Here is a 23,782-nt window from a genome sequence, read left to right on the forward strand (position 1 = left end):
TTCAGGCCTATGTAAAGTTTCCTTCACGATGTGTAAGGAGCTGTGTTCTTTTCCGGGCCTCGGTTTCCTTATCCAAGGAAGGTGGCAGGTGGTATCTAGGCTTCCTTCCACTTGGAAAGCTCAGTGCTCTAGTTTTACTTGTGATTTAGCTCTTCTAGTGTCTACGGTGGTGCAACGCGAAGTTTAGTGTACTTCTGAATCACTGCGAGTCTTGTTAAAATGCAGTCTGAGTCAATAGGTCTAGGTGCGACCTGGGCTCCTGCCTTTCTAACAGGCTCCCAGGTGATGCCGAAGCTGCTGGTCCGTGAAGCCCTCTTAGTAACAAGGATCTAAACGATGCACAGAGACAAAGGGGGAAAGACTAGCTCTTCATCCTCCCTTGGTAACATATCCATTTGCTTTCCTCCCAGGGCTATGATTCTTGACGACTTTCTTCTGCAGATCACTGCAGCATGCCTCCTCTTCCCTAGTTATACTACGCAGAATTGGGGCTTCAAGAAGACTGAGTGCATCCATACAGAGCACAAATCCCTTTGCCAAGAAGGAAACGACAGAGCTTATCAGAAAAGATGTGTGCCTGTAATGTCAGCCATCCCCAGCATGCTGAAATATGAAATAAATGAGGTGGAGTTTAATTTTAGGGTCTACAAATTTGTAATGTGTTCATCATTCCTGCTGCCATTTTGCATGGCAGGTTGAAGTTGGCTGACTTGTTTTGTGAGGAGAGCTGCATTGGAGTTCTGGTTAAATCAAGTACTCAGCCCCTCTCCTCTTGCAGTGATGAGAAAGAGATGCCATTCGTCTTTGAGGGGTCGCTACTGGAGGTGTGTATCTCTTTTGCTTTCCTGGGGGCAGGCTTTTTGGTGGATTTTCCCAAGCTGGACTGCAAACTGGCTTCCCTGCAGAGGGCGCACTGCCCCAGTGCCGCAGCCCCAGAGCAGTTCCTCCTCTCCTGGGGTTGACTTCTCTCCCCACTGGGCTGGTCAGGGCTCCTGGAGGATCAGAAGTGGGCTCTTGCGAAGAGAGGAGATGAAGACTATTGTAAGGGAGAAAATCAAATCAAATCATTTCCGATTTGAATCAGTGACTTTTAAAATGAAAGGTCTACTTGGCTACTGCTAACGGGCAGCTTTTCATAATTCTCCGCTATTACAAGACTAACTCTCCTTTCTTAAAGCTTCTCTGAACCTTCCATTGTCCGGCATTTGTATCTTTCACTTTAATGAGAGCTAAATAAGAATTATATAGAGAATTTTAATAATTCTCACTGGACAGTTAATTAAGCAGTGAGAAGTCTTTAGAACTGTTACTCTTTCTGCCTTTTACAGACAAGTGCTTCCACAGATTCCAACGAAAGAGGTCACATTTATACATATATATAAAATGATGTGTGGGTTAGTAATTTTTCTCAGGAACAAATGACCTCCCTAACGAGCTGAAATACTGAAGTAAAAATCCACCTTTTGTGGCCCACTTTCCCTGAACTCTACTCTCCACTTTTCCTCAAACTTTTTTTGCACGGGAAATGAATTCCCTCTACCTTTGAGGGGGTGGGGGGGGGGGGACTTAAACGTGTTGATCTCGAGTTTTCCAAATTTGTTGTTCCTCTGTAAATCATACGGGCATGACCCAGCCTAGTCATTCATTACAAAATTCTTTTCTTTTCTTTTCTTTCTTTCTTTTTTTAAACCAGCTTCTGTTTTTCCTCATTTTTGATGGATCCTACCATAAACTTCAGCTAGAGTGAGTGCAGACGACCATAACATTACTCTCACATAGAGGGTATTTTATTAAGTCCAGCAGTTAAAAATGTACAAAGTTCCTTGTAATAATCCATTCATTCTGTTCTCGCCTGATTCTTGGAGTAAGCCTGCACAATTATTCAAATCCCAGCTTTTAGCTACAGCATACACCTCGCCATGGGGCTATGCCTCTGTAATCTTGCTTTGGTCTTGCATGTCAAATGGAATTAACTCCCATAAGAAATGTGTGCGAAGACAACCCAAAGTGTCTAATCCTGCTGCTGTCTTAAATTTCTGAAACTCTGAGCTGTCATCTTTTTCTATTGCTTTGTTGAAGTTCTCACTTATGCTTCAGTCCATCCAAAGCTGGAGTTTAGGAAAATTTGCATTTTTATATATTTTTTCAGTTATGCTCTCCCTTGGCCTTTTCACATGTTCTCTTTGTAGAAGGATTTCTTTTTCCTTCCTTCAAATTCCAAGGCCATTTTATACACAGTGGAATTTCAACGAGAGGTGAATTCACTTTTTTTTTCCATAGGAATACACAACTTGAAATGCAGACAACACTAGTTGAAGAGTCACAAGCCAAATCCAAACAGATATGGGCGAGGGTGTGTGTGTGTGTGCGCGCATGTCTGTGTGTATGGATGTGTCTCAGAGTATTGTATGAGAGAGAAGAGAGAAGGAATAATGATATCATTATTACTATACCTTAACCACTCACCTAGCTAATCACAAAAACTAATTCTATCTCGATTGAATCTCAAACTGCATCATCTCCCTCATGAATAAAATGCCTGGTGAAATGAGCTTGGTGAGTCTACTTGTATGTTGTATTAAGAGTAGATTAGCTCAATGAGTAATTTCTTACTCTTCCTTCTCTAGGGGGCATCCTGTTTTAAAATCTTGAATGCCGTGAGTGTCCTCTTCCTTCTTCACCATATCCTGAACTCCGTTTACCACCTCCTGCTATTGCCAGACGTGAAGAATCTGGAAGAATACTCAGTATCTGGAACGTGAAGCAAGCCCTTAATAAATGTGTGTTAAAGTCCTTTGGATGAGTAAGAACAGCTTGTTCTATTCTTTCTGAGGGACTTATCCTGTTGCCTCAATTTACAAATTATATCATTCAATCTGGAAATGAAAGCTGCCCAGCTTTTAGTAAACTTTCCTCACAGCCTGTGTGTTCAGTCTGATAATTACATGTGGTACCTATTTTTAAATCACCAGTTATTCAGCATCGTGGGTTTTCCGAGGTGTCTTGACTAAGTGAGGTGTGGAAGGGTGAAATTGTAACTTGGTGTGGTGGATATTTAATAAGTGGTAAACCGCAGCATTCTCCATTTGGAAGTTAATTAAGGCCACTAGCTGACCGGGCTTGTGCAGAAAACATGTTCATGGTTTAGCCATGGAAACAGTCACAACAACGCTCAGCTAAAAATAAATGGCCTTAAGAGACATTTTCACTGATCACTCCCGAACGCTTATTGTTTTTTTTAATAAAGGAATTGTCACACTTTTGAGGTAATACCCAGTAGCACCAGCTCCTTCGGAGAATTGGAAGTTTTACTTCTGCCTGGCCAGTGGAAATCAAAGTGAAGAGTGATGTGCGGGACAGCTGCGTGACCAAATCGTGTTTTTAATGCTATGTGCAAGAATGTCTCTTAGAAGGTAATCATCTGTTCTATTCTCTTGAATCTCTTTGCCTAGTTAATAATGGCCTTTAATATATGGATGCAACTAGTTTTGGCACAAGATAAGTGAACTCTCTAGCATCAGATAGCTTATTTTATCCAAATTGGGTTTGAGTTTGTTGAAGAGCCCTCCTCTAGTGACAGACAATATAATATGAATTATGTTTCTGTGTGCTCATTGTTTCTTCATGATGAAAGTACTGTAATAAGACAATATATTTTACTGTACAATATATTACTTGGGCTAATAGGATTGAAAAAGCACATTAAATGTAAATGTCCTTTCAGCATCTGGATGGTGAAGTTAGATTGTCTTATCAAATATCTTAATGCTGTTCTAGGATCCAGCAATATTTAGGGTAGCTGAAATAGCTGAGAGCAACGAATCAGGAAAATGTGATGAAGGTATAACTAAGGTAAAGTGGTATCAGGGAGGCAGAAGTGACTCTGAGGCTTCGTTAGGCTCCTTGACTTCAAGTTGTTTGAATGGAACTATAAGGATTCTGTTTTAAATCACTCTGGTAATGGACACACTGTAATCCTTCCATGTACTTTTAAACTATCTCACTGACATTGGAGCATATTGGGAGCAGGTATTGCGTGAATTCATCTGCCTTCCCATCCATCCACACTCCAGTGGGTCTCTCTAGGCACATCTTGAGCAGAATTTTGAGCTCAAATGCCAGTTCATCCTTGGCAGGACTTGGTAGAGGAAAGAGTGGCACAATGGGACAAATATTCTTACCACCTTCTGAGATCGGTACCTTGTATGTTGCATACATCATCGTGTAAGCAAATAGAAACAATTTCATAGTCTGGGAGCCATAAAGATTCAGGTCTAGATTTAAAACATCTTCCTGTTTCTCCTGCCCATATCTACATCAGAATATTCTATACAAAATTGACCTGGAGTTGTCATCCCTACAAATCCTCACTTGTGGCTCTTTTTAGCCTCGGATGAGCCAGCAAACCTCAATCTCTGCCGATATCAGTTGAGTTTTTCAGGCTCCATTTTTCTCATGGGCTACTTTACATGAATACAATTTTGCTGGTTTGTGCCTCCTCCTTCCCACTCTCCTTTCATTTTTGTTATTTGTTCTAATTTAATTTGAAATGCCCAGCATCTGACTGTGATCAGGTGAGGAGGCTCGGGAGACTTCCAGCAAGAGCAGGTCTCCTGAAAAGGGTCTTTTGGACACAACAGAATGAGCCTTTATTTATTATCTCAGGGATAACAAAACCGGGAGAGAGCAAGACGGCATGGCGGCTGTCCTTTCAAGCGGCAGCAACTTAGTGAAACACTCCTATCCCTAGGGTGTGAACAGACCGCCCCTTGGCTCAAAGTCATCCTGCTGTCCCTGGCTGCTGGTTCTCTAGGCCAACAAAAACAAGCATAACAAAACATACAGAGAAAGTGTCAACAGAAACCCCTCTCTTAGAGCCTGGTTTTTGGAAGTAGACTGGATTTGCAGTCCACACAAAGGCTCTGGGCAAGATTTCATTGGCCGTGGCCCATACTTAACACTGTGACTCCTGTCCATGTGATGGAGCATGTGGCTTCTTAGGCGCATGTGATCTAGCTCTTCCGTGATTCCCTAAGGAAGAACCTCAGTTTCCCCATGCACCAGATGAAGATTACTGAAGAGCTGGACTTTGCCAAGAATGATGTGGGCTTAAATTCTAGCTTTATAACCTGCAAAAATTACCCCCTCTCACCCTCAGTTTCTTCTTTGATAAACTGGGCACGGCAGTATTTCTCTTCCTGATTGTGGCAATCAAATGAAATACAGAGATGTGTTATGATTGAGAAAAATATTAAAATGTTAATACCAATGTAAAGTTTGATGTGTAGAGCCAAGGTAACCATGCTGTGAACATGCCTGAGAAATAGGGACGCACTACAGAAGTACCAGATATTACCGTCCTTAGTATTATCATCTTCAAAATAGTAGGTCATTTTTCTCCACACCAGAAATGGGTGGTGATCCTCATCCCGAAATTCAGGCCCGGATCTACCATATCCAGAGGCTCTTCCGCTCTCTTGCAAAGAGGAGACAGCTTATGTCTGCTCCTTCACTTCACAGAAACGTTGCAGAACAGCTCAGTTAGAAGGGTTGTAAGGCAGCATCCCCTGGGTCCTTCATGCCCCAGATATTACAGATAAGCAATTATCTTGGGTATTTAATTTCGTGCGTTGTGAGTTTTCAGGGAGGGCTGAGAAAAAGTCAAAAGTTCATGATAGTCTGTGGTTCAGTTCTTGCAGGAGAGAAGCATGATGAAGTGGGAAACTGACAGCTCTAACCTATCAGACCATAACCAGTGTCCAGCTACACGATCTTTACAGGATGTGGATATATTAGCTTTTCTGTAGTTAGAAGCCAAATGGATTTTTGGTCAGTGCTGGTACTTCATCCTGCCACAGACTCTGCCTAAGACTTGTATATGTAAAGAGAGATAATAACACTCCTTAGGAAACAGAGATAGAACAAAGGAAGGATGAAAAGAAATGATAAAATCTATGGCCCAGGCATGTTTGTTCCTCTTATCCCTAGCCTTTAACTCGCCCCCCCCTTTTTTTTAATGTTTCATGATTGAAAATAATTGTAAAAGACTGTGACCATGCCGTCTTTTTTTTTTTTTTTTTTTTTAAGTTAACACTCCACTCCCTTAAACCTATCCAGAGCCTATCACAGTGCCATATACAGAGTGGGCACCCAGTGCTTTGTGGTACCAAAAGAAATTTCCCAGAATATTCCATACTTACCAGTAAAGTCGAAGGCCCTGGAAGTGTTGACATCTAGATGATTGATGGACAGAATTCAGTGGAGTCTGTTTCTGGCAGTCTGTGGACTAAATGAACCACCGAGCCTTCTTCCATTGTAAGGGAAGGAGTGGCCGTGTTCTGAAGCCCAGACATCAGCCTGAATGGCATGACATCTGGGCATTTCCCAGCTGCTTTTGCAATGCACACCCACAAGCCTACCTAGGGGGGCCGGGGGAGTGGAGAAGCAGAAGGTAGAAGCTGCTTAAGCCCCATGAGCCTTTGTGTCCTCATCTGTAAAATGGGCTGGAGCTTTTTGAGTCCCAGAATTGTAGGAAATGAATGAAATAATGTAGGTTAAACCGTATCCCAGTGTCTGGCTTAGAGGAAGCGTTCCACAAAAGGGAGCAATTTTTATTAGGAGGAAGCATATAACTCTTATCTTTGAAAAGAGCCCCTTCTCTCTCCCTGCCTCCTCCTTCAAGCCTTTGAGGCATTTCTGTAGTAATTGGCTGCTGGGGCTTGGCATCTATCTGTAGAGAAATATATTTTTGTGAAAGGGCTCTGAGGTGGTAGTGTGAGGCGTTTATTAGTGATCTAAGGCAACATAAGTTGCCTCTGGTTTTTATTGACGGTTTCTAGCTGGAGGCACAGAAATGCACAGGCACTAAAGGGTGAGTTACTGTTGGTTGCTACTCTCTGGACCAGCAGGGACTTGGCAAGCTCTTGGAGGACAGAGTGTCTTCCATCAATCAAGAGTGACCCCTCTGGCTGAATATGTACAGGCATAAAGAGGCTCCTAAATTAGCCTCTGTTCTCCTTAGCTGGATGGATAGAAGATGAAATGCAATCCCTGGAGTGGGAAGAAATGTGTGGTAGAGGATTGAACCATACTCTGGAAATTCAGGCTGTCCCCTCCTGTCCAAAACAAATCTGATGTAGTTTTATTTTCTATGTACCTATTAAAGAATATATATGTAATAATCTGACATCGTGGGAGAAAACAAAGGGAATGGGAGATCCGGGGATAGAAGGAATAGAAGATCCAGGGATAGAAGGGAATGGACAGAGGGGATAATACCCAGAACTACTTGTCTAATGAATGAATTAAAATGGATCAGGGGTGGCTTAGGACTGACTTCAACATTTTTCCCAAGTGCATATTGATGAGATGGACTTACCCTCTGGGCAGGCATGGGAGGTGTGGTATTAAGCCAACTGACCAATTTTTAGTACCATCTAGAAGATTTTCATGTGTTTATTAAAAATTTCAGTGACTACTAATTTAAGACTGCTAAAGATCTTGCTAAACCCCATAAAAGCCAGGAATCATATAAAAGTCACTTTTCTAGAGTATGGTGAGGGTGCTCTAGAAATAATGCTTTTATTTCTAAAAAATATTAACATATACCCAAGGAGTCTTCTCCCTCCTCTCTAGTTGTAATTTGTCCTTTGGTCAAAAAAGGGAGGAAAGAGAAGGACTTTCCAGATAAAAGCACAGCTTCGTGCCTCACATTTTCTAGTTTTTTGATATAGTTCAATAGTATTCATTCCAATGCCTGTTTGAGAGCCTTTAGTATTCGGAAAGCCTGGTGAGAAAATAATAAGTCCATGAACTCAACAATATTTTTGTGTTATGAAGTTTCCATTGCTTGCTTTCTGTGAGGCGTAAGACCAGTATATTGAACCCTGTCCCAGATGCGTATGTCACAAAACTACATCCAGGGCCATGGAGTCATCCCAGAGACAACCAAGCCAGAAAGTGTGGCTGACTCACCACAAACACGGCCCTGCTGCTGCCAAAGCGAATTCAGAAGGCTTTCTCCACGTCTGTTCATGCACATTGGTCACCACCACACACACTTGAACTATGAAGAACTATGAGAAGTAGTTCTTTCTTAGAATTACCAGGCCGTCAGTTAGAATGGCAAAAATAGACAAGGCAAGAAACAACAATTGTTGGAGAGGATGTGGAGAAAGGGGATCCCTCCTACATTGTTGGTGGGAATGCAAGTTGGTACAGCCACTCTGGAAAACCGTGTGGAGGTCCCTTAAAAAGTTAAAAATTGAGCTACCCTATGATCCAGCCATTGCACTACTGGGTGTTTACCCCAAAGATACAGACGTAGTGAAGAGAAGGGCCATATGCACCCCAATGTTCATAGCAGCAATGTCCACAATAGCTAAATCGTGGAAGGAGCCGAGATGCCCTTCAACAGATGACTGGATTAAGAAGTTGTGGTCCATATATACAATGGAATATTACTCAGCAATCAGAAAGAATGAGTTCTCAACATTTGCTACAACATGGACGGCACTGGAGGAGATAATGCTTAGTGAAATAAGTCAAGCAGAGAAAGACAACTATCATATGATTTCTCTCATCTATGGAACATAAGAACTAGAATGATCAGTAGGGGAAGAAAGGGATAAAGAAAGGGGGGGTAATCAGAAGGGGGAATGAAACATGAGAGACTATGGACTATGAGAAACAAACTGAGGGCTACAGAGGGGAGGGGGGTGGGGGAATGGGATAGACCGGTGATGGGTAGTAAGGAGGGCACATATTGCATGGTGCACTGGGTGTTATACACAACTAATGAATCATCGAGCCTTACATCGAAAACCGGGGATGTACTGTATGGTGACTAACATAATATAATAAAAAATCATTATTAATAAAAAAAAAAAAAAAAAAAAAAAAAGAATTACCAGGCCGTCTCAGGATTATCTTCCTTGAGGGGTGATAGGCTTGTGGTGGTCTGGATACACATGAAGATTCCCTTCTTTATAACGATTCATGCTTATGGAGTCCTCAGTAAGGCCGGATGCTATTCACATCACATTTCCCATATATCGATGCATTTAAATCTGTCAAGAACCCTATGAAACTGGTCCTATTATAATCCCCATTTATGATGAGTTTAAGGCAAAGAGGTTGAGTGATTTCTCCAAGGTCATGTAACTAACAAGTGGTAGAACTGGGATGTGAATCAGGCTGTCTGACTTCACATCGTATGCTCTTCACCATTAAAGCATGCTTATTTCGCCCTACGCTTGCACCGGGGAACCTGGACAGTGAAGACAGACTCTTTGTCAACAAGCTATTCCTCTTTTAATCTGGGGGAGAGGGATAATAAGAAGATCCAACTTTGGAGAGTATTCTTAAAATTTGTCCTTCTGGCATCTGTAGCTCCTCCCTCTCAAACAAGCAAAAAAACCCAAATTCAAGAGACAGTTTCCAGATTCAAAGTTGTCCTAATCAGGACTGCGTTCTAGGACCACTCTTAACAATATAGATACAGGAGGTAGCCTCAGGACTCACACGAGGAGACCAATGGCTCTGAGGTACTCTTGACTCTATGGAAGGAGGTCCATTGCTCTTAGCGGCAAGATACAGAAATACGTCAATTTGAAGGTGTGTACCATGTTATCACAGGCGTGGGATTAACTTGTAAAAATTGTGAGCATTCAGGAATGAAGTCACAGTGACTCCATTTACTTCTGTTTGCAAATTAATTCAGGAAGGACCTTTGAAATTTATGTTATGCAAAGACACAACCTAGTTCCTCCTCTTGCGCCTCCTCCCCGCTCACCCTGGCTCCCCTGCCTCCCACCACCAATGCCACCATACATTTTTAAAGTCCTTTAAAGTTTGCAAAGTGCTTTCATATACATACTCCATTCTTTATGTCAGGTCAGGGCAAAATTTTATTGCATTTGGCCAAAGGCCATTTTGAAACTTTAAGAGAAAAAAGGACATACAACGTGATCTTTGAAATAAAGGGATTACAACAGAGCAAAGTTAAAGTTAGAAAGAAGTTATATATATATATATATAACAGACTGACCAAATAGTTCATGTTTTTTTTTTAACAGTTGGGGTTTAAACAAAAACAACTAGAAGATGTAAACAAATTATTTAAAAATAGCATTTATCCATCTTTGATTTTAAACAGCTAATACATGCTCATGACAGAAAAATTGAGGGATGTGAGAGTGAAAAATCAAAAATATAAACATCCGTAATCTCATTATGCAGAAAAAAATGATTATGTTTAGAGTACAGTCCTCTAGTTTTATGTTATACACACACACACGCACACACACACAATGGAGTTGGAAATTTCTTCATGCTACACTCAGATATGCAGAAAATAAATGCTGCCCTTTAATTTCTAAAAACTCTAATCTGGTCCATGTAATTCCACTTCACTGAATGGTAAAAACAACTTATTATCCATTAGCAGTATTTCAGTCACTTCTGGTTTGTAGGTCTCCTTTCATTTTAACATTCAATCCATTCAAAGTTATGATGGTTTATATAGTCTTCTTTGAAAGATGTAGTCTCTTGAGGAAAATGCTCAGTCTTTGAGACTCTCCTCTTACTGCCCCCTCCTTCTCTTCCTCAAGATGATGTCCTGGTGTCTGAGAAACAAGGCTATAACTAACACAGACTTCAACTTAGAATGAAAAACGAAAAGGCAAAGAAGTCCACTCTTCTGAGATGACTGATGTCAGGGAAGCTCCTCAGTCCAGCCCAGGGCACATGGCTTGCCAAGCGAGGGTGACACCTTGAAGCAGACATTTGTGCACAGCTTTCCCAACCCTAAGGTACATGCCTGACGAGGGGCTTGATCGGAGGCAGAGGAAAGGGGTGCTTGAGTCCTTGTCCTGCATCTGGTCCTACAGCTCTCTATGGCAAGGTCTCTTCTCGGCCTGGCTGCTCTTTGCTCCGCAGGTGTCTACAGCAGGTTTGAATTGGGATCTGCTCTTCTGTTGTTTGGTCAGTACTCTCAGATAACCCCTGGATGCCTCTGACTCACCTCAGTTTTGGTTGATGCTTTTTGATTCTGTGCTATCTCACGTAGCCAGCCTCTGTCCTGGAAAGTCCTTTAGAGTGTCTGCTGGGAAGGCGCCATGCCCTCCATCACAGGGAGCCCCATGCTCAGCCCACAATGCTCAACTCGGCTGTTCTGAGTCCTCTCTTTGAGGAACATTAGCAAACGTCTGGGTCTTGCCCAGGCAACATGGGAAGTGGGAACAGCTTACAGAATATAAATTCTCCACCTTCCTCTTCCTACCAAGGCAGTACCACTGGATTCCTTTTATGTGGCCATTCCCCATTGTGCATCTAATTGAGATAATTTCAGCTGCTACCTGAATTTGAGCTGTTAAATTAATGGAAGGTCAGAGGAACAAAGGCAGAGGTTTTAAGAAACTTTTGTCAAATTTACAGTGTGTATTCTGTGTCTCATCCCAAGTTCATACTTTTTCCTCATGAAGAACTTGAACCTCTGTGAGGTATCTTAGTGCTACACCGCCTGAGTCCAGAAAAATTTTCAAGGGAATCATCTGCTTCAGTGCTTTTGGCTTCTGCTGAGTTTATGTTTATCATCTAGAATAACTTTTGGTGAAAACTCACAGCATGCTATACAGAACCAATTTTAGCTGAAAGTTTGCATTTCCGCTCAAACTCTCACTTCTTTCTTTTTAAAAATAATTAGTGCTCTTTGCAATTGTTATGGAATTTGAATAGTAGCCTTTTGAAACTTAACAGAATCAAACAGCAGAATTTTCAACATTGAGAAGATAAGAGGTTTCCTTCTGGTTAATTATAGGAGCAAGAATTATGGAACTTTGTAGCCATTTAATGATGTCATTAACGTGAAAGCCGCCTAGCAGGGGGGGGAGACTGCCGTGGGCCACCCTGCAGATTGAGCCTGATCCTTCAGGGCTCTGTCAGTGCTCAGACTGTGGCTCACTGCATTTTTGAAGGCTTGTTAACTAGATGGACACATTCGTTAGAAAGATATTTCATAACTTAGTTAAAATGACATCGATACATATTTTCCTAATAGGTTTGGGGGGGGGTTGTTTTGCTTTTTGTGTGTTTTTTTTTTTTTTTTTTTTTGGTTAGAAGTGTTAAACATGGACAGGTCACCTCTGAGTATTAAAAGCTAAAAACGAAAATTTTCCTTCAGTGTGGTCAGCAGGTGGTTAGGCACACTTCTGGACACATATATCAGGTGGAAAAAATAATATTACCTTTGCCATACTGATCCTAGATGTTATTTATATTTATTTATTTACTTTATAAATAAATATTATCTATTTAATCCTATGCACCAAGGCCTTTATTTTCCCTCATTTAATCCCCTCAACAAACCTATGAGGTAAGTTTTATTATCCTTTTTTACAAACAATGGCACCTAGGCCTCACAGACATTAACTGACCAGCCCTACATCCCACAGCGAATGAGTGGGATTCTATGTAGGCATTAATGACTAGAAGACCATCTTCTTACCTACTGTGATGCACTGGCTCCCGTCCCTACGCTATCCTACCAAATTCGTTAGGAAGCTCAAATACAACCAGGCATGTAAATACATAAGCTATTTTCAACGTTTGCTCTTTCTTTTCAAGGAATTTTTCCCTCTCTATGTTCAGTTAAGTTTTTGTATATTTGCACTGTTGATAAAAATATATAAAGGAAGACAGTGGAAATAACCACATGACATGTTGATGATTATAAATAATTAAAAAGAAAAAAAGGATATAATGGCATCTGCCTATTTGCACCATTTTTTAAATTTGCTTTTGGTTTCTGTCAGAAGAATCATAAAATTATTTAGAGTTTGTGTATTAGAATTTGTGGTTGGGAGGGAATTATCTATGATTTTCCCTATGATTTGTATCACAGTTAATAAAGAAATGTGGTCGAACTCCTATTAATGTTATCACATGAAAGAAAAGTTGTGTGGGAAATTATATGCTCTCTGGGAGATACACTCTCCTACTAAAATTATCTTCCTTGAAAAAAACATACACGTACATGAGAAACGATTTTTTTCAGGAAGTATTAGAATAAGATTTGCTATTAGAACATTGAATCTGTGTAGCCTTCCAGGATGGTGGGAGTAGAAGTTGGAGCAGAGTGATACAGAAAGAAGGGGAGATAAATATCATTGAAAGACTAACTCTTCCATGTCATTGGCACAATTTTGTTCTGACAAATATGAAAGATTAAAAAATAGAAAGCAGACATAAACACTTTGGGGGATATACATTTACTTCACAAATGCAATTAACTAAACATTTTCCAGCTATCTTCAAAATGCCCTCTGCTAAGTCAGAAAACTTTTAAATTGACCACATAAACTCTTGACCCCTTGGCCTCGGGGCACCTTATCTTGTCTAATCAATCAACCCATGAGAATTGTTTTTGAGTTTCTATGAAGTTCTCCAGACTCTGATGATCCTTTGTCCCTTCACACCCTCATCTTGATAGACCAAATTCCATCCTGGTTTCTCCTTTGTTATACAATTTGGTCTTCTTTTTACATTCTAGACTTTCTTCATTTACTTTTTAATTTCTCTTTACAGACTCCCAGTGCCATTCCAAGAAAAAAAAATAAAGGCGCTTTCAACAAGTGGACAAAACTGCTTCAATCAATAGATTTTTGCTTTTCTCTCTCCTGGAATAATTGCTGTTTTTTGCTTCCTTGCCATTTCATCATATTCCTTGAGATGGTGGTAAGGTATGTATACTATATTTCGGGAGAGAGTCTTCTAGGACTCTACACAAACTCTTTTTTTTCCTCTTCCATTAGTTAACTAAAGTGCGTATCTGGTCATCCATGTAATTTTCCTTCAAGAATACACTGGTATTTATTTTCTTATATGGGGGCCACCCTTCCTATAAGCATAAGCAAAAACATGTTTGGGAACGTTTCTTTCTCATTACCATCTCCCTTCCATATCTCCTCTTCTATTTCAAATCCCACTCTTTGTTGGTCCCTCAGTATCACTGAGATGCCCTACTTTTGTGTTCTTATGATGTATTGTTCAATTGTAGCATTTTAAAACAACATCATCCAGTTATTTGTCTTCGTTCTCCAGTAGGTGCCTCGGTGGCAAGAACTATGTCTAACTTGTATCCCCAGGATTTAGCACAGGATGTAGTCCATAGTACAGGCTGGGTGACAGCAGATGGAAAATAAACTTTCAGTGGAATTACTGCATGAAATGAAGGGTGGGATATTTGGGCTAAGGGAAAGGATTGCTAAGGAAGAATAAGAAAGTAATATGAGTTGATTTGGAGAATATGAAAACCTAAAAACCAAGTTCTGTTAATATCTGCAGAGTTCCTCACTTATCAGCTGTGGAAAGAGAAGAGAGTACTTTGCTTGACCCACAGGCGTAATCTAGCTCCTCCCAAGTTAGAGAGTTTCCAGCAGAGTGAAGAATTAAGCACAGACTTGCATTATTTGCTGATGTCCTCTTAATATCTCCCATAACTAAAAGAAGAGTACAGTATAAGGAGCTTCTATGAGCTCTGAAAGTCGATTCATTTTAACATACACGTATCGAGAGCCCACTTTGTGTTGCAACTGCGGATACAAAGACAACTGGGACATTGTCTCATAATAATTCCCTTTTCTCAACCAAATTAGCTATTCTCGTCACTACAGCTGTCTCTATATCAGACATTCATAACACCACTTAAGGGGATCTCTAATACTTTCTTGTGAAGAACTCAAAATGGCTTCTTTTCCTATAGGTATGCCATTCTTCTCTGCCCACTGCCAATTTAACCTTAAGTTTTCAGTAAATGAGATAGCCAAATTGGGTTCTAGTAGTGTTGAATTGGTAGTTTCTTGGGGTGCCTGGGTGGCTCAGTCAGTTAAGTGTCTGCCTTCAGCTCAGGTCATGATCCCAGGGTCCTGGGATTGAGTCCCATGTCGGACTCCCTGCTTAGCAGGGTGTCTGCTTCTCCTTCTCCCTCTGACTCTGCCACCTGCTTCTGCATTCTCTCTCTCTCAAATAAATTAATTTTTTTAATGTTAAAAAAATAGAAATAAATTGGTAGTTTCGTACTATATATACATTTTTATCTATCCATTTAAAATGTGTATTGTGCAATGACCGTACACCTAAAATGTTTCTATCCACAGGAATATATACATGAACGATATAGAAAATATTCCTATTTTCACAGACCTTTTATGCCCATGCAGCAGACAATAAACAAACATGTAAATGGTATCAGCCAGCATTTTTTTTTACAACAATGCTGTGAAAAAAATAGCTCTAAAATCTCTGAATTAAAACACCAAACACTCACTTATCTCATTAGCAATTCTGTAGGTCAGCTGGAATTGCAGGGTTCAGCATACCATGGCTTGAAATTGTCAGTTGAGATCTGATCCACTAGTCCAGAGAACCCAGATTCCTGAACCAGTTGCTATCTGGGACCTGTGCTTCTCATGAGGAATGGCAAGAGTGCAAGAGAACAAGCCAGATCATGCCAGTGAGTCTAACACTCTGCTTCTCTCACATTTATTAACATTTTATTAACCAAGACAATTCACATGCCAAGCCCACTATGAATGGATCAAGGAAGTATTTTTCATTCATAGTGGGAATACCTATAAGTCCTATGGAAAAAAAATGTGAATGTATAATTTTATAATAGGAAATAAATGAAGAATTAACAATAGTAATTCAATCTCTCCGCCCGTGTCTACCCTCTTGGTCACACTTTTTTAGGATCCCTCTGCATTTGAGATATACTCAGTGTCATTGCAGGAAACCTACAAAGGCCCACCCGGTTATGGCATCAGGTTCAAAGTCCATAATCTCATGATCCATGTCAGGTCTAGATGGAACTGCTCTTGCTGTAGACATCTATGCTGTGAATTGAAAAGATATATTATCTGCCTCCACATAGCTAATATAAAATGTTGGAATAGAAACAGGATAAACAAACCCTTGCAATCAACGTGGAGAAAACTAGGAGAAAGATAGAAGTCACATGGAAGTCATGGCTCTATAGCAGCTTTGAAATTCCGCCGGGTTAATTTTGCTGGTTCCCCTACCGAGAGGTTGGTTTATACCTTGTGAGGCCCTGGTTCTATACCAGAGAGTTGTCTACTCTGCCCTTGGAACTTCTTCCTTTTCCATCTTGGCCTTTCTGACAAGTACTGGAGAATATGCCCTTCTTGGTTGCTGAGCAGATTTCTCAGCCTGCTTCCTGCCTGTAAAATTTTGAGGGCCCAGAGATCTTTATGTATCTCAAACAGACATAGTCTTTTAAAACCCAGGCTAGTGACAGTTTTTCCAATACAACTCTCTCAAATTTTTGTGGGATTCCCATGTAGATTCTAGTCAACTACATGTGCCAAATGCTTAACCCACTGTTCTTTTAGAGACATGATTCTTTCTAGATGTAAGTGTAGGTCCTTTGCTCATTTATGAATTGCACCCTCAATCTCCTTAATCTTTTCAGGGGTGTGACAACCATTTTTTTTTCTTTGCCGTATGGCAGTGTTGTAATCCCACACCTTTATAGAGAAATGGTTTAAGTTTTCAAACTTACAATCCCCAGAATTCGTAGGTTCTTTCAATTCCCCTCAATCCTCCTTGCAAACTAGTCAATTTTTTTGCAAGCTCATTTCTCCCTTATAGTTACTTATCACATCTGGATAATAGCAGCCAACTCATACCATGAATACTCTGCCTCAGAAATGTCCCAGCCCATGCCGTATGTGCCCATAGTACATTCTTCTGCCTTCTAAGTTATTGCAGCCAATGGTTTTACCAAGTGTTTTGTTACTATTACAATATGGGTTGTCATTTTTTTCCAGGTTCTTATACAGTTTTTTATCATTTCCTCTCTACTTACTACATGATCCCAAACCAAATGATGCATATTTTGAAGGATTTTGACAGCAGAAGGCCACTTGTGGTATAATTTCTATGTTAATTAGCAATTGTGACATTAATGATGAATTTGATAAACCTCACACTCAAACCCAAATATCAGAGGCTCAAACAACAAGTGTTTATTTTCTTGCTAATAGTCCCATGGGTTGGCTGAAACAGCACTACTTCAGGTCATGGGGGGCTTGATTCTAGGCTTCTGATTAGGTTCAGGTTTGTTCTAACTATCGTCATTCTTCTTAAAAAAATGACTACTTATGACATATTTTTCTTACAGGGAATAGTAAGAGCACTAGGACACAAGCAAGACACACAGCATATTTAAAGTCTCTGTTCTTATCAAGTCTGCCAACATTTAATTAATCAATGCAAGTTAGTCACATGGCTAAGCCTAACGTCAATCGGGTGGGGGTCATTTTCTACCTGTAGTTACATGGCATGCATATTATAGCGGGGTGGGAATCAAGAATTGAGAACAGTTCGATCTAGCACACATACTAACAAGAAAATATCAACTAGTATAAAAGCTGTTAAGAAAATAAAGCAGGGTCATGTTTAGAGAATGCCCAGAAAACTGTTAAGAATAGTTTCTTGGAGATGACATTTACACTGAGGCTGAATGTCTTCCAGTCTGATGGAATAGATGGTGTAAAGACCCAGATGTGGGGATAAGCTGATGGTGATGGGGGAACTGAAATAAGACCATGGGGAGGATGGTGGGAGATGAAATCAATGAAGCAGGTAAAGGTCAGGTTATTTAGACCTCTGTTGTAATTACTGTCATATGCGATATCATTCTGGACATTTCAGAGGATTATTTACCAAATGCTGAAAAATAATTGTGAGTTTTACTGGTTGTCATGATAACCCGTGAATTCAACCGGTCTGGAAATTTTTATACAAATTGAATTTTATAATCAATTTCAAATAATTTACCCTTTTGCCAGTTCTTATTGGAGTGTTGGCCTACTAAGTTGTTTCGATGGAAATACGTGAAGATTTTAAGGATTCTAGACTAGGGAGGGACCAGCTAAAATAAGAGAAGAGGTGGCCTCTGAAACTACTTAACTTCTTACCAACTCCAGGTATTTATTTCCTCCTGAGCTTCTTAGAGCTAAATGGAGATATAAAGGCAGTGGAGCCTCCTTTCTCCCCTTACTCTCACTCTTGGGGAAAACCTCGTATTCCCTTGCTCCCCACAGGGTTTTCTAGATCTAAAATAGTAACAGCTCTGATTGCTGGTGATATCTCCCCCTGGGGAAGTTATGTGCTGGCACTCTGGCCACGGTGGCCAGCTGGGATGTAAACCCTGGAGGTGTAGCCCATGCCCTTGAAAAGTTCATGACTGATGAGGCCGAAGAATGACTTTCAATGGGACATGCGACCACAGAGTGTGGGTACGTGCCAAGTTGGTTATAAGTATCTCAGAGTTTCACTAAACCAAAACCACAAAGATGCTAAACACTCAAATGCCCAAAATTATGAGGTCTTGAGCACTCTGTAGAAATGACCATTGGTCTTTGTCCTGTGTGAAAACTTTTGTTAAAAATCGGTATTTAATTAACCAGATTTTCTTTTGTCCTCATCTTTCTATAGACTTGGAGAAAGGAGAACTATTCTCTTTTCAAATACATGAAAAAGGTAAATCAAAACCAGCGACAGGGAGAAGCTACTGCTGTCCCTGGGTTATAATGACACCTCCACAGGTGTGCCTTTGACTTCTATTAAGAAAACCAGCTAAACAGGTGAAATACACAGCTGTAAATTTTCACCGCAGCATCTTTTAGCAAGAAAGAGGCCGTGTCTAGATGAATCAGAATATCCTGGCCGGCAGAGCTCAGATACAATAATGTGGTTTTTCAGGAGAAATAAATGCGACAGTGTTTATTTCACACACATTTGTTTGTCAGACTTCAGAGCACCGGGCAGAGATCAGTTAAGCATCGCCACCTGTCCCATAGGTTGCACCTCATTTTCAGGTGGGTCTCTGAGGTCATTAACACTGAGGCAGCTCATCCTCTGTTCAGCTCCTGTGCTACAAGATAGGACAGGAATCCCGCCAGGAGGAGGACGTGGGTCCTGGCTCCTAACCATCCCCGCTGGACTCCAGCTGCCAGCACCGCCCAAAGAAGAGAGCATGCCGCCTGGCCTGAAGAAAGCTCTCAGCCCAGGAGAGTGGCAGGTTAAAAGCCTATAGGATGGTTCAATCAAAGGCATTGCCTTCCTCTGTCCTGTGCCGCTATTGTACATTGGAACACATGCTGCTAGGAGACAAAGAGGACACACGTTTATTTTCAAGCGTAGGACTTTGGAACCACTTGGGAAGAATATTCTTGATTGAGAACCAAAACATTCCATGATGCTTAACAAACCTGCAAATTGAAAAATCAGCATCGGCCTGTGCAGCCAGGAGGCAGGAGAAGGACCTATACCCTGAAAAAAAAAATTCAAAATATTCCTTAAATGATATTTGTGTGCATTTGCAAAATTACCGCTTTCTGAATCAAAGTCTCAAGCTGTTTTCATCTGAGAACATATGTTGTGCCGTGAGACGATATCTCAGCTGCCGCCGCCCATGACATACCCCGCCGCATTGCATAATGGACAGTCCCGCGAAGGAGGCACTGCAGCTCCGTCAATGCCCCTGTAATAATATTTTAAAATAAATGATATGCATCATTAAATCACCGAGGATGACTAACTCAATTTTAGAAAACCCACAACTCCAGCAATCATAGTTACAGCTCTGATTTGAATATTTTCACTTTCACCTGAGCAGCCAGTGGGAGCCAGTCAAGCAGATTCGCATCCAGACTGTACTCTCAAAGGAGCAGGAAGGAACCTGTGATTATGTAGTTACAGTAACGTCGGCTCCATGCCTCCCATCCGCCTGGGCTTTTTAGACTTTTCCTTCCTCCCTTCTTGCCTTCTTATTTACATATCACAGGCATCCTCTTTGTAAAGTTATTTTAAATAATTTATTAGATTGATCTTTTTAAAATTCTACCCTGGCTAAATGTCATAAGGAGAGGGAAAAAAAAAGTCTTCTAAACTTATTTAAAGGTTTCTACTGGAGTAGGCCAGTTACCTGCTTCACTGCTGATATTCTAAAAATACCTCCATGTCCGTACTATTATCCATTCTTCACGTCCAATTGCTCTGTTATGGTAATAGTCAGAAGCACACCATGCAGTAATTACTTACAGCTGACTGAAGAAAAGAATATTCAACTCCCCCACTGTTCCACTAGAAGGTCTTTATGCACTATTAACTCATTCCTGTTTATTAATACTCTACTGGTAATTCAGACTGCTGCCTCTCAGGTTTGTAATAGGAGGACTATTAAACAGCAATTACTGACCATATGGGTTGGCGAATATTTGTTGTTTTTTTTGGTGGGCATCCCCCCCTTCCGACTTGTTTTTTAAGAAGCCATATTACAACATAGTAAAAGTAACATCACATCTGCATGAGATTAACAGGCTTGGCAATATTTCTCCCTTAGAAAATGCGAATTTATTCCCAGATTATCATTACTGGCTTAGGAGACCGATATCAGGGAGAAAGAGGAACATGGGGGAAGGTTGTGCATGTGTGGGAAGACCCCTACTTTGGATGATACTTTGGCTCTTATCTTCCCTGTCACTCCATAGGCTATTTTCTCTTCCTGCCTTTGAGAGACACTGTCCCACCCTCAACTTCTGAAAAAATAAGCATATTTATTGAGGAATCCAAATCGAATACCATTTTCCCTTTTGAGTTCCCCCAAGCATTTGGAAGTAGCCGATTTAAAATTGAGCATTTAGTAGATACATCCCCCAAAGAGCAGGTATGTCTAGGACCATGGGAGATGGCGAAAGGCCCCTTCTGGGAGAGGGATGGCGTGAGTAATGGGTTCAAGTGGGGCAGGCAGGTGGTAAACGATGATTATGGTAATAGTAACGTGTGCCTCTCTCACAGGTAGTGAGCTCCAAGCACGTGGCAAGCATTAAATGCATTGAAATGGAGATGCATCTTTGAGATAAATAGGAGCCCAGGAGCTGAGTTCCATGGAGGAGCTGAGGAGTTGAGATCCGGAGGAGGTAAGTCACTTGGTGGGCCACCTCCACTGAGGCAGGAGTAGAGGCTGCGTGTCTGCACTCTCGACAGCCAGCTTTTGCTCCAGAGAGGCCAGCCTCCTTAGTGCTCCTTGGGGCTTCTCTTCCACTCTCTCCCCATTCCCATAAGGGTCATTCTCTGTGTCCAGACCCTTTTACCCTGTCAACAGATAGTTCAAACCTTTAAAAATGCTAGCTGGCCCCAATCTCACCCTTTCCGTTCTGCCAAGCAAATCTCGTGTCTACCGTTGGTGGGTGATTGTAGCTGGTTTAGCACTCTTCCTTTGTTACCTGCTGGTGTTACCTGTGGGAGGGCTTTCTCTCAGACACACTCTAAATCCTTGAAGACAGGGCCCATGTTCTTTAAACTTTTCTTCTATTTATCCCTGCACCTCCTTTGGTAAGGGACACTCAGTTGGTGTTAAGCAGAGGTTGGAAGAATTCAATGGAAATATGTTAGGGAACAAAAGGACACCAGTCCCTACATTTCCTTACTCTATGGAGAGGTAGGAGTTACTGTTTCTGTGTTAAGAATGGAAAAGCAAACAAAAAATCAACAACAACAAAAACAAAATGAGAAATATCAGCCCCAAAGCATAATAGTACCAAGCGAATGCGTAACATATAATTGATGTTCAATGAAATGAATTCAATTAAACGTGTTAGATCAGATCAGAGCTTCTTCACAGAGGGTCTAAGCCTTAGGGAAAACTGCAAGGAGTTTACTTCATCCATGCCCTGATTTGAACTAGAATCCTGGATTGTTTATGGCCTGGAGGATCCTCAAGGGGAAGGAGTGCTTCTAGAAGAATTTCTGCGGTGGGCTCCTTTAAAACACAGACTGATCCCAGGCCAGATCAGACCTACTTGGGATGATTCGAAAAGCACCATAGGCTCAGCCTGGCCCCAAATGTCTCATAGACTGAAGGAACTGGTAGGCACCTTAGAGATTAGCTACTCCAATAGATTTCCAAAGCAATTTTGTTTGTTTTTATTACTACTGTTTTTAAAGCAGAATTTATTTTTTCCAGTTAAGCATTATTCAGGATACTGACACAGATGAAGATGGAACAGCTCTGGTTGAAGTCAGGTTGCGAGGTATAGATGCCCAATGTGATAACACAGCTGATAAAGCCACAGAGACCCTCCTAGGAGACCCTACTGTACCTCTGTGAAACTATCTGAACACTGTATGAAAAGCAGTTTCCTACTCCAGCACCCTTTCGATACAAGTGTGTAGACTGAATGCGTAATTTCAAATCCACACTCTTAGACAACAGCAGGATTATCTCTGGAAACCAGTCTCCTGGCTAATTAGCTAAGTTGTTGGTTTGGTTTGTTTTTTTTCTGTATCACCTACCTGTGCTAGTGGGTTACATCTTCGTAACCAGCAGGCCACTGTTAATAGGTACAAGTGGGACGTTGGAGGACCAGCATATTGGGCCTCCTCTTAACACCAAGCTGAGACAGATCTGAAGTCCAATGAGTCAAGGTAAATTGGATGGAGTACGCAGAAGCCCTTGACGATCCTTAATGCCAAACACATGTGGGGCAGCGGTGGTTCATTTCCACTTGTCCACTCCTGCACTTCATAGGTGAAGTCTCAGCTCTGGCTTCAGCTTATTTGTGTGTCGCACATGTGTCTGGGCCGGTATCACACGTGTGTACCTGTTTCAGTCCAGCCCGAAGTTGAGTGGAACTGCCACAGGGACTTGCACGGGGTGTCGGAAGTTCTGCTCCTTCCACTCACAGCACAGTATACATTGTACTGTCATCTTTTATGGTGTTTAAAATAGGGCTGGGGGAGGGGTGGGGGTGGGAATGTCCACACTGCACACTGTCCTTTCATTCTTTCACTGACAGGCACCGAGGATATAGGAAACAATAAGACATGGGGACTCAGGGGATGTGGATTCCAGACCCGATTTTTCACCAGTTAGCTGTGTGTCTTGGGGACATAGTATTTAACCTCTCTGTACCCCCAGGTCCTCATCTCCAAAATAATGGCCTCTGGCCCAGATTTGCTTCTAAAATATCTTTGGATTCACTGGGCCAACAAAAAAATATAATGGTCTCTATATAGTAACTCTGAGTTAAATCGTATTAAAACAAAACAAATGATTATAAATAGTCACATTATGAATAAAATGCTCATATATGCCAAGAATTTTAAATTAGGCTGCATGACAAAAACATTTATTTCTGATATCAGTGAAAACTCGAGATAAGTCAGTAAAGATGGTATTACGCCTTGTAAATATCATCCAACTGTGACTTGGAGCTGTGGGACTCTCCCCATGGGTGAGAACATCTGGGCAGTCTGTTGGCTTCGTTGCAGGCATTCACTTACTCAGTGCATACTCACTTTGTTCTTACCATGTCTCATTATTCAGTTAGTGAACACATATTAAGTTGATGCCATTGATTCATTCAATAAGTGTTATTCAGTGCATCTTTAAGGAGGAACCTGCTACGTATGTAACACTGTTTTCATGGTTAATAATAATAATAATAACAATAATGATAATAGTAAAAAGTTACGTCCCTGATGATGAAGAGCTAATACTCTCATTCAGGAGGGAAAATATATATGGTAAAAAGAAAATAACTGACAGTGATAATAAGGGTCCAAGAGAAGTATAAAGGCTATAAGGGCTGGGAGTGTGGGGGACTGGTTACGTGGCTAGTGTGGACCAGAAGGGTTCTAGCAGGCCTCTGGCTGTTCCTTGACACGTGATAATATTAGCACAGGTGGAGAGGAT

General features: G+C 41.1%; 1 long non-coding RNA gene across 1 annotated transcript; it reads left to right on the top strand.

Moving 5' to 3' along the window:
* Positions 1 to 3,252: 3,252 nt before the first annotated feature.
* LOC130543178 (uncharacterized) lies at positions 3,253 to 21,848 on the top strand. Its single transcript, XR_008958316.1, has 3 exons — positions 3,253 to 3,413; positions 13,585 to 13,739; positions 20,884 to 21,848. It is a non-coding gene; the product is annotated as an uncharacterized LOC130543178 (long non-coding RNA).
* The last annotated feature ends 1,934 nt before the right edge of the window (positions 21,849 to 23,782 follow it).

Source organism: Ursus arctos, unplaced genomic scaffold (genome assembly GCF_023065955.2).
Source record: "Ursus arctos isolate Adak ecotype North America unplaced genomic scaffold, UrsArc2.0 scaffold_8, whole genome shotgun sequence".
Lineage (NCBI taxonomy): Eukaryota > Metazoa > Chordata > Mammalia > Carnivora > Ursidae > Ursus > Ursus arctos.